Source organism: Nanorana parkeri, unplaced genomic scaffold (assembly GCF_000935625.1).
Source record: "Nanorana parkeri isolate BGI_ZX_2015 unplaced genomic scaffold, ASM93562v1 scaffold2434, whole genome shotgun sequence".
In the NCBI taxonomy this organism is placed as follows: domain Eukaryota; kingdom Metazoa; phylum Chordata; class Amphibia; order Anura; family Dicroglossidae; genus Nanorana; species Nanorana parkeri.
In genome coordinates this window covers 132,452-142,756 of record NW_017308702.1, presented here as the reverse complement: position 1 = coordinate 142,756, position 10,305 = coordinate 132,452, and the positions used below count along the sequence as shown (strand labels likewise).

The 10,305-nt window shown below is 48.9% G+C and overlaps 1 protein-coding gene across 1 annotated transcript in view; it reads left to right on the top strand.

The window, feature by feature from the left end:
• Positions 1 to 7,611: 7,611 nt before the first annotated feature.
• Positions 7,612 to 10,305, top strand: part of LOC108801675 (zinc finger protein 239-like) — a 17,847-nt gene continuing 15,153 nt past the window's right edge. Inside the window, exon 1 of the mRNA XM_018573578.1 lies at positions 7,612 to 7,756. The gene's annotated coding sequence lies outside the window, so the exon portion shown is untranslated. The remainder of the gene's footprint in view (positions 7,757 to 10,305) is intronic.

The following is a 10,305-nucleotide window of genomic DNA, read 5'->3' as shown; positions in this document are numbered from 1 at the left end:
CCTCGGAGGGACCGAGCAGAACAGAAAAAGAGTGAAAAAAGTTTTAAAAAAGTAAATAGAAAACGATTGGGCGGAGTTGGCAGTGACAGCTAGCTCCGCCCAATAGTTTCCTATTGTCCGGCGGCTCTGCTGCTGTAAAAAAAAAAACTAAAAAAAAAAATCTCCCAGGCGCTCTGGGAGTCTCCTGCTCAAGGCCGCCATGGAGCTGTACGGGCTATAGTGAATAGCCCGTACAGCACCCCTTCGGTTCTACTGAACCAAAGGGGTCCTGGGGCCGAAGCTAGCCGAAGGATCGGCCGAAGCTATGGCCAGATCCTTCGGCAGCTTCGTGAATAGACCCCTAAGAAGCAAACCATTAGTTGCCCCAGGTAGCATGGTGGTCGTCCATGTCAAAGAGAACGATCCACATTGCGAGGCCGATATGGCTGGGCAACAGAGAATGTTATATCAGTGCCGATACCCGGTCACATGAAGGAAAGACTTGGAAGAACGATGCAATCCAAATGATTCTGTTCCCAATGTACAGATAACCAGCAGTCTGAGCAGGATAGTCCAACGAGAAAACAAACAGAACGTTGTTCATCCTGCAAACTTTCCTATAGCTGGATATCAGATGAAGCCAGGGAAATATAAAGAGAACGGAAAGAAGTTGCATATTGACCAGCACATAGGAAGGGTCTCACCCATTGGTCAGAGCAGATCCATATACAGCCAGGCAACGCTTCCTGGAAGGGGGTCGACCAGCGTCCTGTTTAGTAGAATGTTCTAGAGCTTTCACCATGTGGGCCATATCTGCTTTAGTGGGAAGGTCCTACAAGTTATCTGGAGCATCTGTAGGCATGTCCCATAGATCTGAGTCACAGGAGGAACCAGGAGAGTCCGGAGTCACTGATGGCAGGAGAGGAGACCGCGTTTCAGGAGTCCCCTGGGGTGTGGCCTGTGTACTGGGCTTGTGTTGCAGGTCTGCATCGGTGGTCAGGTAGCATCTCAAGATACCCGATGCCGGAGTCTTGACCCCCTCTGCCTGGCGGCCCTTTTTACCAAGAGGTAGTATAGCAGGGTATCGGCTCCAGAGCTCTGTTCACACGCAGCCGCTTGGCTCCATGCTCAAGCCACGCCCCCCACGAACAGTTATGATATAATGACTTTATATACTACTGCCAGCTAACCAGGAAATGATTAAGTTATCAACAGAACGCCACCTCACTTCCCTTCTCTGCTGCCTGATGAGCAAAAGCACCACCCCTTTCTTGCAGAGGTGGCTGCACCACTCCACCTACCTACATGCAGCTGATCTTTTGCTCGCTACTGACTTGCCATGCCGTGTTCTGCACTGCGTCTCTGTGTGGAGACCATCTTAATAGAGGCAGCACATTGCTTCTTCATGTCAGAGCCTCCCGCAAGGAGAACAGTGATCAGCAGAATAGTGACATCACCAAATATCACTCCAGACCTCCTGAGACGAGCAATTAGGGGCAGCAGCGCCTGAGATCTCACACTACAGATATACAGCTATGAGACAGAAGGCACAGGAACCCCATTCACATACCAGGAAGAGCTCTTGTAATCAAATGGATGCACTTGATAGTGCCATAAATAAAGTTAGTTTTTTTCTGCTTGCGTGTTTCCCTTAGCATGTGCAAGAGCAGGACACGGCAAACATTTGTTACCACTGGCGACGGCTGTTGCATACAAGTGCTGCCTGATTGCTTGTATGGTGCTTGGGTGTGTGTGGGTTCCCTCCTTGCTGTAGCCGGAGAAGAAGCTGTGTAGCACGATCTTTGCTCCATCAGCTTCTTCTGGGTCCACAGGTGACATTAGGAGTCTAATAGACCTCTGATGTCTCCATAAAGAGGACCTGTCACTGTATCTGTGCTATCACATAAGGGACTTGTTAGCTCCCTATGTGATAGCAATAAAGTTAAAGTGACATTAAACCCTCAGATTTTTTAATATAAAACAATAGTGTAATGTGCGCCTTACTGTAATCCATGGTTGTTTCCCTTCTCTTTGCTGCTCTTCCTTTTAAATCCTCATGTCTTCTCATGCTTGGAGAGAACTTCCCTTTTCAGCTCAGGGCCTCTTCCTGTAGTGCTGGCTCAGGTTACAAGCCTATACAAACGGATACACAGACACCGTGTATCCATTCCTGAGACAAGGCAGTCTGCTGCAAAACAGAAGTCCTGCCCAGCATGAGAAGAGATACAGATTTAAAAGGAAGAGCAGCAAAGAGAAGGGAAACAACCATGGATTACAGTGAGGCGCACATTACAGTACTGGTTTATGTTACAAAATCTGAGGGTTTAATGTCACTTTAAGTTTTAAAAAAATAAAATAAAAAATAATTAAAGTTTAAAAAAAATTAAAAAATCCCTATCCCCACGTAGACACAGATACAAACGCAAACACATGCCTGCGCCTACGACATGCAGACACAGAGGTGCGCCTACATGCGAAAAAGACAATTGTGCTGCACATGTTAGATATCAATGCAAACATCAGATTGTGAGCAATAATTCTCGGGCCCATCAATCACTGATGACACTAAACTGATGAGCGGTAAAAGCTTTTAAAACGTCACCTATGTGAAATTTTGGGGATTGTAGTTTTTTTGCGATTTCCCCGCCGCACGCAATTTTGAGGCCTGACGTGTTTGGTGTCTATTTACCCGACGTGACCCCGACTTTTATATTTCACCAAAAAATTGGGTAATAATAATGTGTTTTATAACATAAAACTGTTTTTTTCCACCAAATGTTCGGTACCTTGTATAGTGAAAAATAAAAACCCCGCAGTGGTAATATAAATATTACGAAAAGAAAGCTCTCTGTCCCCCAAAAATTGGTGTAAAATTCATTTCAGTACAACGTTGCGTGACGGAATAAACGTCAGTCAAAGTACCGCAGCGCTGAATACTGAAAAATGTCCGGGACAGGAAGGGGGGTGTAACACCGCGGACAGCAAGGGGTTAAGAAACCCTAAACCATGGGGTATGTCATAAATAAATAATTAACAACCAGGGCATTTTTATACAAAATAATTCCTAATCGAGATATTAATAATCTATAAAATACAAGAATCAGCCATTAGGGAATTTTGTATATGAAGTATTTGAAAAACTAGGGTAATATTTTATACAAAGATTTCTTATTCTATACATAGTTAGTCAGGTTGAAAAAAAGACACATGTCCATCGAGTTCAACTTAAAGGAGAACTATGAGGTGAGTGCTTTTCACTCATCCTCATAGTTCGAGTACCGTCGCTCGCTCACTTCTCGATCCTGTCCCTGCAGAGAGTGGCTACCTGCAGGGATTCCCCTCTCCCCTCTCCAATCTGCCAGCGCTGACTGGCGTAACGGACAGGGGAGGGGGCGGGTACAGCTGGCTCTGCCTCTAGATAGGTAGAGCCAGCTGTCACTCACGCAGCTGAGCGGATCCAGACATAATTGTCGGGATCCGTCCCGGCTGCGGCGGTCTCAGTATACCGCGTGCTGTAGCTCCCTATATACTGAGCTTAGGGTGACGGGAGGACGCTAGTTTGTGTCCTCCCGTTACCCTAAGGAGAACTATGGGGAAAAGCCTTAACCCCCATAGTTCTCCTTTAAAGTCTAATGAGTTCTATATTATATATATATATACTATGTAAATATCTTGTTTTATATAAAAAATTCCCAAACTGTAAATATTTCATTTTATAGAGAGAATTGAAAAACTAGATGAATATTTTGTATACATGACTTTCAACACTAGGTAAATATTCTGTATCGGATGAACAAGGTGGATACGAGTTGTTGCAGCCCACATGGTTTGGGGCGGTCCTTGTTGGCCAGTAGGGCTTTATGGTGGTATGAGTTTGGGCTGCTGTCTCTCTCTCTCTTTTCTCTCTCCCCCCTCTCTCCTCCCCACTCTCTCTCTCTCTCAACCTCTCTCTCTTCTCTCTCTCCCCCCTCTCTCTCTCTTCTCTCTCTCCTCCCCCTCTCTTCTCTCTCCTCTCTTCTCTCTCTCTCTCTCCTCTCTCTCTTCTCTCTCTCCTCCCCCTCTCTTCTCTCTCCTCTCTTCTCTCTCTCTCTCTCCTCTCTCTCTTCTCTCTCTCCTCCCCCTCTCTTCTCTCTCCTCTCTTCTCTCTCTCTCTCTCCTCTCTCTCTTCTCTCTCTCCTCCCCCTCTCTTCTCTCTCCTCTCTTCTCTCTCTCTCTCTCCTCTCTCTCTTCTCTCTCTCCTCCCCCTCTCTTCTCTCTCCTCTCTTCTCTCTCTCTCTCTCCTCTCTCTCTTCTCTCTCTCCTCCCCCTCTCTTCTCTCTCCTCTCTTCTCTCTCTCTCTCTCCTCTCTCTCTTCTCTCTCTCCTCCCCCTCTCTTCTCTCTCCTCTCTTCTCTCTCTCTCTCTCCTCTCTCTCTTCTCTCTCTCCTCCCCCTCTCTTCTCTCTCCTCTCTTCTCTCTCTCTCTCTCCTCTCTCTCTTCTCTCTCTCCTCCCCCTCTCTTCTCTCTCCTCTCTTCTCTCTCTCTCTCTCCTCTCTCTCTTCTCTCTCTCCTCCCCCTCTCTTCTCTCTCCTCTCTTCTCTCTCTCTCTCTCCTCTCTCTCTTCTCTCTCTCCTCCCCCTCTCTTCTCTCTCCTCTCTTCTCTCTCTCTCTCTCCTCTCTCTCTTCTCTCTCTCCTCCCCCTCTCTTCTCTCTCCTCTCTTCTCTCTCTCTCTCTCCTCTCTCTCTTCTCTCTCTCCTCCCCCTCTCTTCTCTCTCCTCTCTTCTCTCTCTCTCTCTCCTCTCTCTCTTCTCTCTCTCCTCCCCCTCTCTTCTCTCTCCTCTCTTCTCTCTCTCTCTCTCCTCTCTCTCTTCTCTCTCTCCTCCCCCTCTCTTCTCTCTCCTCTCTTCTCTCTCTCTCTCTCCTCTCTCTCTTCTCTCTCTCCTCCCCCTCTCTTCTCTCTCCTCTCTTCTCTCTCTCTCTCTCCTCTCTCTCTTCTCTCTCTCCTCCCCCTCTCTTCTCTCTCCTCTCTTCTCTCTCTCTCTCTCCTCTCTCTCTTCTCTCTCTCCTCCCCCTCTCTTCTCTCTCCTCTCTTCTCTCTCTCTCTCTCCTCTCTCTCTTCTCTCTCTCCTCCCCCTCTCTTCTCTCTCCTCTCTTCTCTCTCTCTCTCTCCTCTCTCTCTTCTCTCTCTCCTCCCCCTCTCTTCTCTCTCCTCTCTTCTCTCTCTCTCTCTCCTCTCTCTCTTCTCTCTCTCCTCCCCCTCTCTTCTCTCTCCTCTCTTCTCTCTCTCTCTCTCCTCTCTCTCTTCTCTCTCTCCTCCCCCTCTCTTCTCTCTCCTCTCTTCTCTCTCTCTCTCTCCTCTCTCTCTTCTCTCTCTCCTCCCCCTCTCTTCTCTCTCCTCTCTTCTCTCTCTCTCTCTCCTCTCTCTCTTCTCTCTCTCCTCCCCCTCTCTTCTCTCTCCTCTCTTCTCTCTCTCTCTCTCCTCTCTCTCTTCTCTCTCTCCTCCCCCTCTCTTCTCTCTCCTCTCTTCTCTCTCTCTCTCTCCTCTCTCTCTTCTCTCTCTCCTCCCCCTCTCTTCTCTCTCCTCTCTTCTCTCTCTCTCTCTCCTCTCTCTCTTCTCTCTCTCCTCCCCCTCTCTTCTCTCTCCTCTCTTCTCTCTCTCTCTCTCCTCTCTCTCTTCTCTCTCTCCTCCCCCTCTCTTCTCTCTCCTCTCTTCTCTCTCTCTCTCTCCTCTCTCTCTTCTCTCTCTCCTCCCCCTCTCTTCTCTCTCCTCTCTTCTCTCTCTCTCTCTCCTCTCTCTCTTCTCTCTCTCCTCCCCCTCTCTTCTCTCTCCTCTCTTCTCTCTCTCTCTCTCCTCTCTCTCTTCTCTCTCTCCTCCCCCTCTCTTCTCTCTCCTCTCTTCTCTCTCTCTCTCTCCTCTCTCTCTTCTCTCTCTCCTCCCCCTCTCTTCTCTCTCCTCTCTTCTCTCTCTCTCTCTCCTCTCTCTCTTCTCTCTCTCCTCCCCCTCTCTTCTCTCTCCTCTCTTCTCTCTCTCTCTCTCCTCTCTCTCTTCTCTCTCTCCTCCCCCTCTCTTCTCTCTCCTCTCTTCTCTCTCTCTCTCTCCTCTCTCTCTTCTCTCTCTCCTCCCCCTCTCTTCTCTCTCCTCTCTTCTCTCTCTCTCTCTCCTCTCTCTCTTCTCTCTCTCCTCCCCCTCTCTTCTCTCTCCTCTCTTCTCTCTCTCTCTCTCCTCTCTCTCTTCTCTCTCTCCTCCCCCTCTCTTCTCTCTCCTCTCTTCTCTCTCTCTCTCTCCTCTCTCTCTTCTCTCTCTCCTCCCCCTCTCTTCTCTCTCCTCTCTTCTCTCTCTCTCTCTCCTCTCTCTCTTCTCTCTCTCCTCCCCCTCTCTTCTCTCTCCTCTCTTCTCTCTCTCTCTCTCCTCTCTCTCTTCTCTCTCTCCTCCCCCTCTCTTCTCTCTCCTCTCTTCTCTCTCTCTCTCTCCTCTCTCTCTTCTCTCTCTCCTCCCCCTCTCTTCTCTCTCCTCTCTTCTCTCTCTCTCTCTCCTCTCTCTCTTCTCTCTCTCCTCCCCCTCTCTTCTCTCTCCTCTCTTCTCTCTCTCTCTCTCCTCTCTCTCTTCTCTCTCTCCTCCCCCTCTCTTCTCTCTCCTCTCTTCTCTCTCTCTCTCTCCTCTCTCTCTTCTCTCTCTCCTCCCCCTCTCTTCTCTCTCCTCTCTTCTCTCTCTCTCTCTCCTCTCTCTCTTCTCTCTCTCCTCCCCCTCTCTTCTCTCTCCTCTCTTCTCTCTCTCTCTCTCCTCTCTCTCTTCTCTCTCTCCTCCCCCTCTCTTCTCTCTCCTCTCTTCTCTCTCTCTCTCCTCCCCCTCTCTTCTCTCTCTCTCTCTCCTCCCCCCTCTCTCTCTCTCCTCCCACTCTCTCTCTCTCTCCTCTCTCTCTCTCTTCTCTCTCTCCCCATCTCTTTTTTATCTAAACAAGGAACAATCTCGGGACATGAAGGATGAATACATCGGGAGAATATTTCATAAAACAAATGGATTCATTTTTTCTGAAGAATTGGAAACTGGAGAAGGATTTTATATGAGGAATGGGTAAATATTTATGACACCACCAATAATCATTATTAATATAAAAGGTCCCCAGTTCAATATTTTTTATATAAAAATGTCCCTAATTTATTTGTTTTCTTATACAGAATAAAGAACAAATAAAGTAGGGACATTTTTATATAAAAAATATTGAACTGGGGACCTTTTATTTTAATATTGATTAAACTGGGAGAATATTTAAAATAAATAATTCATAAACACGGGACATTTTATTTAAACAAGGAACAATCTCGGGACATCGGGAGAATATTTCATATAATAAAAATCTGATTAATTTGTATCTCAGGAATTGGAAACTAGAGAAGGATTTTATCTGGGGAATTGGTAAATATTTATGACGCGGACGATACAAAGCGAGCGGGTTATTTTTCTCGCTGGTTTTGGGTTATATTTGGACTGGTTGCGCTGTGTTTGCGGACCAGTAATCCTCAGGTTTGCCTGCTTTGTGCAGGCGGGTGGATGTGGCCTAGCTCCTGTCTGGTGGATTGCTGCATTGAGCGTGCACCAGGCTCAGGTTCATAGACACTTGTGTTCATTCATTCAGGCAGGAGCAGCCTGGGATAAGACTACATCCCCCACAATGCCTCAGTCAGGCAGGGCTTTGTTCAGGAACTGGCTCCTGGGTTGGGTGGTTCTTCCTTCTCTGGCACATGCACAAGTCGCTGTCCCCTGTGCCTCTGGAGACCCCCCAGACCCAGGAGCCCCAACGTCCCCCCTGTGAGTGCCTGAGGGGTGCGCAGGCTGTGCAGGGCAGGTGAGGAAGGGGGGTGCATGCATTGTGTACAGTGCGTGCAGATATCAGGAGGGAGATGGAGGGGGGCATGCAGATCCTGCAGGGAGGAGGAGGGGGGGAAGGGGTGATTAACCATTGCAGTACCAGACAGCAGAGCAAGGTGCCTGGGAAGTGTCTGAGCGCAGCCTGCGTCTCCCCCATCTACAATGTTTCTCTTTGTATTTCCTCTTATATAGTAACAAAGTATAAAGTGCAAAGTGTGCAACCCCCCCCCCCCAATGAGTGACAGTGTTAACCCTTTAGTAGCTGACGGCGTTAACCCTTTAGTAGCTGACGGCGTTAACCCTTTAATAGCTGACGGTGTTAACCCTTTAATAGCTGACAGCGTTAACCCTTTAATAGCTGACGGCGTTAACCCTTAAAGAAGCTGACGGCGTTAACCCTTTCGTAGCTGATGGCATTAACCCTTTAGTGGCTGACGGAATTAACCCTTTAGTAGCTGACGGCGTTAACCCTTTAGAGGCTGGCGGCGTTAACCCTTCAGTAGCTGACGGCGTTAACCCTTCAGTAGCTGGCGGCGTTAACCCTTCAGTAGCTGACGGCGTTAACCCTTCAGTAGCTGACGGCGTTAACCCTTCAGTAGCTGACGGCGTTAACCCTTCAGTAGCTGACGGCGTTAACCCTTCAGTAGCTGACGGCGTTAACCCTTCAGTAGCTGACGGCGTTAACCCTTCAGTAGCTGACGGCGTTAACCCTTCAGTAGCTGACGGCGTTAACCCTTCAGTAGCTGACGGCGTTAACCCTTCAGTAGCTGACGGCGTTAACCCTTCAGTAGCTGACGGCGTTAACCCTTCAGTAGCTGACGGCGTTAACCCTTCAGTAGCTGACGGCGTTAACCCTTCAGTAGCTGACGGCGTTAACCCTTCAGTAGCTGACGGCGTTAACCCTTCAGTAGCTGACGGCGTTAACCCTTCAGTAGCTGACGGCGTTAACCCTTCAGTAGCTGACGGCGTTAACCCTTCAGTAGCTGACGGCGTTAACCCTTCAGTAGCTGACGGCGTTAACCCTTCAGTAGCTGACGGCGTTAACCCTTCAGTAGCTGACGGCGTTAACCCTTCAGTAGCTGACGGCGTTAACCCTTCAGTAGCTGACGGCGTTAACCCTTCAGTAGCTGACGGCGTTAACCCTTCAGTAGCTGACGGCGTTAACCCTTCAGTAGCTGACGGCGTTAACCCTTCAGTAGCTGACGGCGTTAACCCTTCAGTAGCTGACGGCGTTAACCCTTCAGTAGCTGACGGCGTTAACCCTTCAGTAGCTGGCGGCGTTAACCCTTCAGTAGCTGACGGCGTTAACCCTTCAGTAGCTGACGGCGTTAACCCTTCCGTAGCTGACGGCGTTAACCCTTTCGTAGCTGACGGCGTTAACCCTTCAGTAGCTGATGGCGTTAACCCTTTAGAAGCTGACGGCGTTAACCCTTTAGAAGCTGACGGCGTTAACCCTTTAGAGGCTGACGGCGTTAATCCTTTAGTGGCTGGCGGCATTAACTCTTTAGTTGCTGTTGGCGTTAACCCTTTAGAAGCTGGCAGACAACTGTCCCGGCCTTCCATGAATCGTCCCTGGAATTGTCCCGGGATCCCTCCAACCACAGTGTCCAATGATCTTCTTTTATTCCGCTCGATACGTTCACTTTAACATCAATTTTCCATTTTCGGTGATGTCTAAAGGGGACCTGTCATGAGATACATGATCTGGGAATGCTCATGTTCTGGCTGCCAGACTCAGGTTCCAAAGTGAGCACTGACCTATGACAGGTATAGCGATAATGAGGGGAATTTATCAAATCTGGAGCAGTTGTCATATGGCGGCCAATCGGCTTCTGTCACTTATCTTCAGAGCTCCAGATGCTGTCGGCTCCAGTTTTCATAGAATCCTCCTGTCGAATTTGGAGTTTCCTCAGATTTTCATTCACCATTTATGAAAACCGGAGCAGACAGAATCTGGGGCAGTTGTCTCATGCAGTGGCGTCACAAAGGGGGTACAGAGGGGGTGACACCATTGGAGGGGTGACATTAAAATGACCAACAGTCATTCTGGTGTCACCCCCCTCTGAAAAGTGGAGCACTCGGTCATGGACCGAGAGCCCGGCAGTTTCGGGAGAGAGAAGGGGACCCGGCGGCATACCTCATCCCGCCTGGTGTCTGTCACCTCCTTTCTGTGCTGGCGTCCATCACCAAGATGGCCGCCGGCAGGTTTCAATGAGATCGCATGCGCGGTACGCCACGGTGGGGTGTAACTCGGTAACTGCTCCGGGTGACACTCAGCCTCGGGACACCCCTGGTCTCATGGCAGCCAATCAGCTTCTCTCTTCAGTTTGGTCAGTTAAGCTTTGAAGATAAAAGGCAGAAGCTGATTGGTCGCCATGCACAGCTGCTCCAGGTTCTGTCTGCTCCAGTTTTGATAAATTCCCCCCCAGTAAATGTTTGTTGGAATACTATAGCAATGGCAGTCCTTGTATTTCTTATGT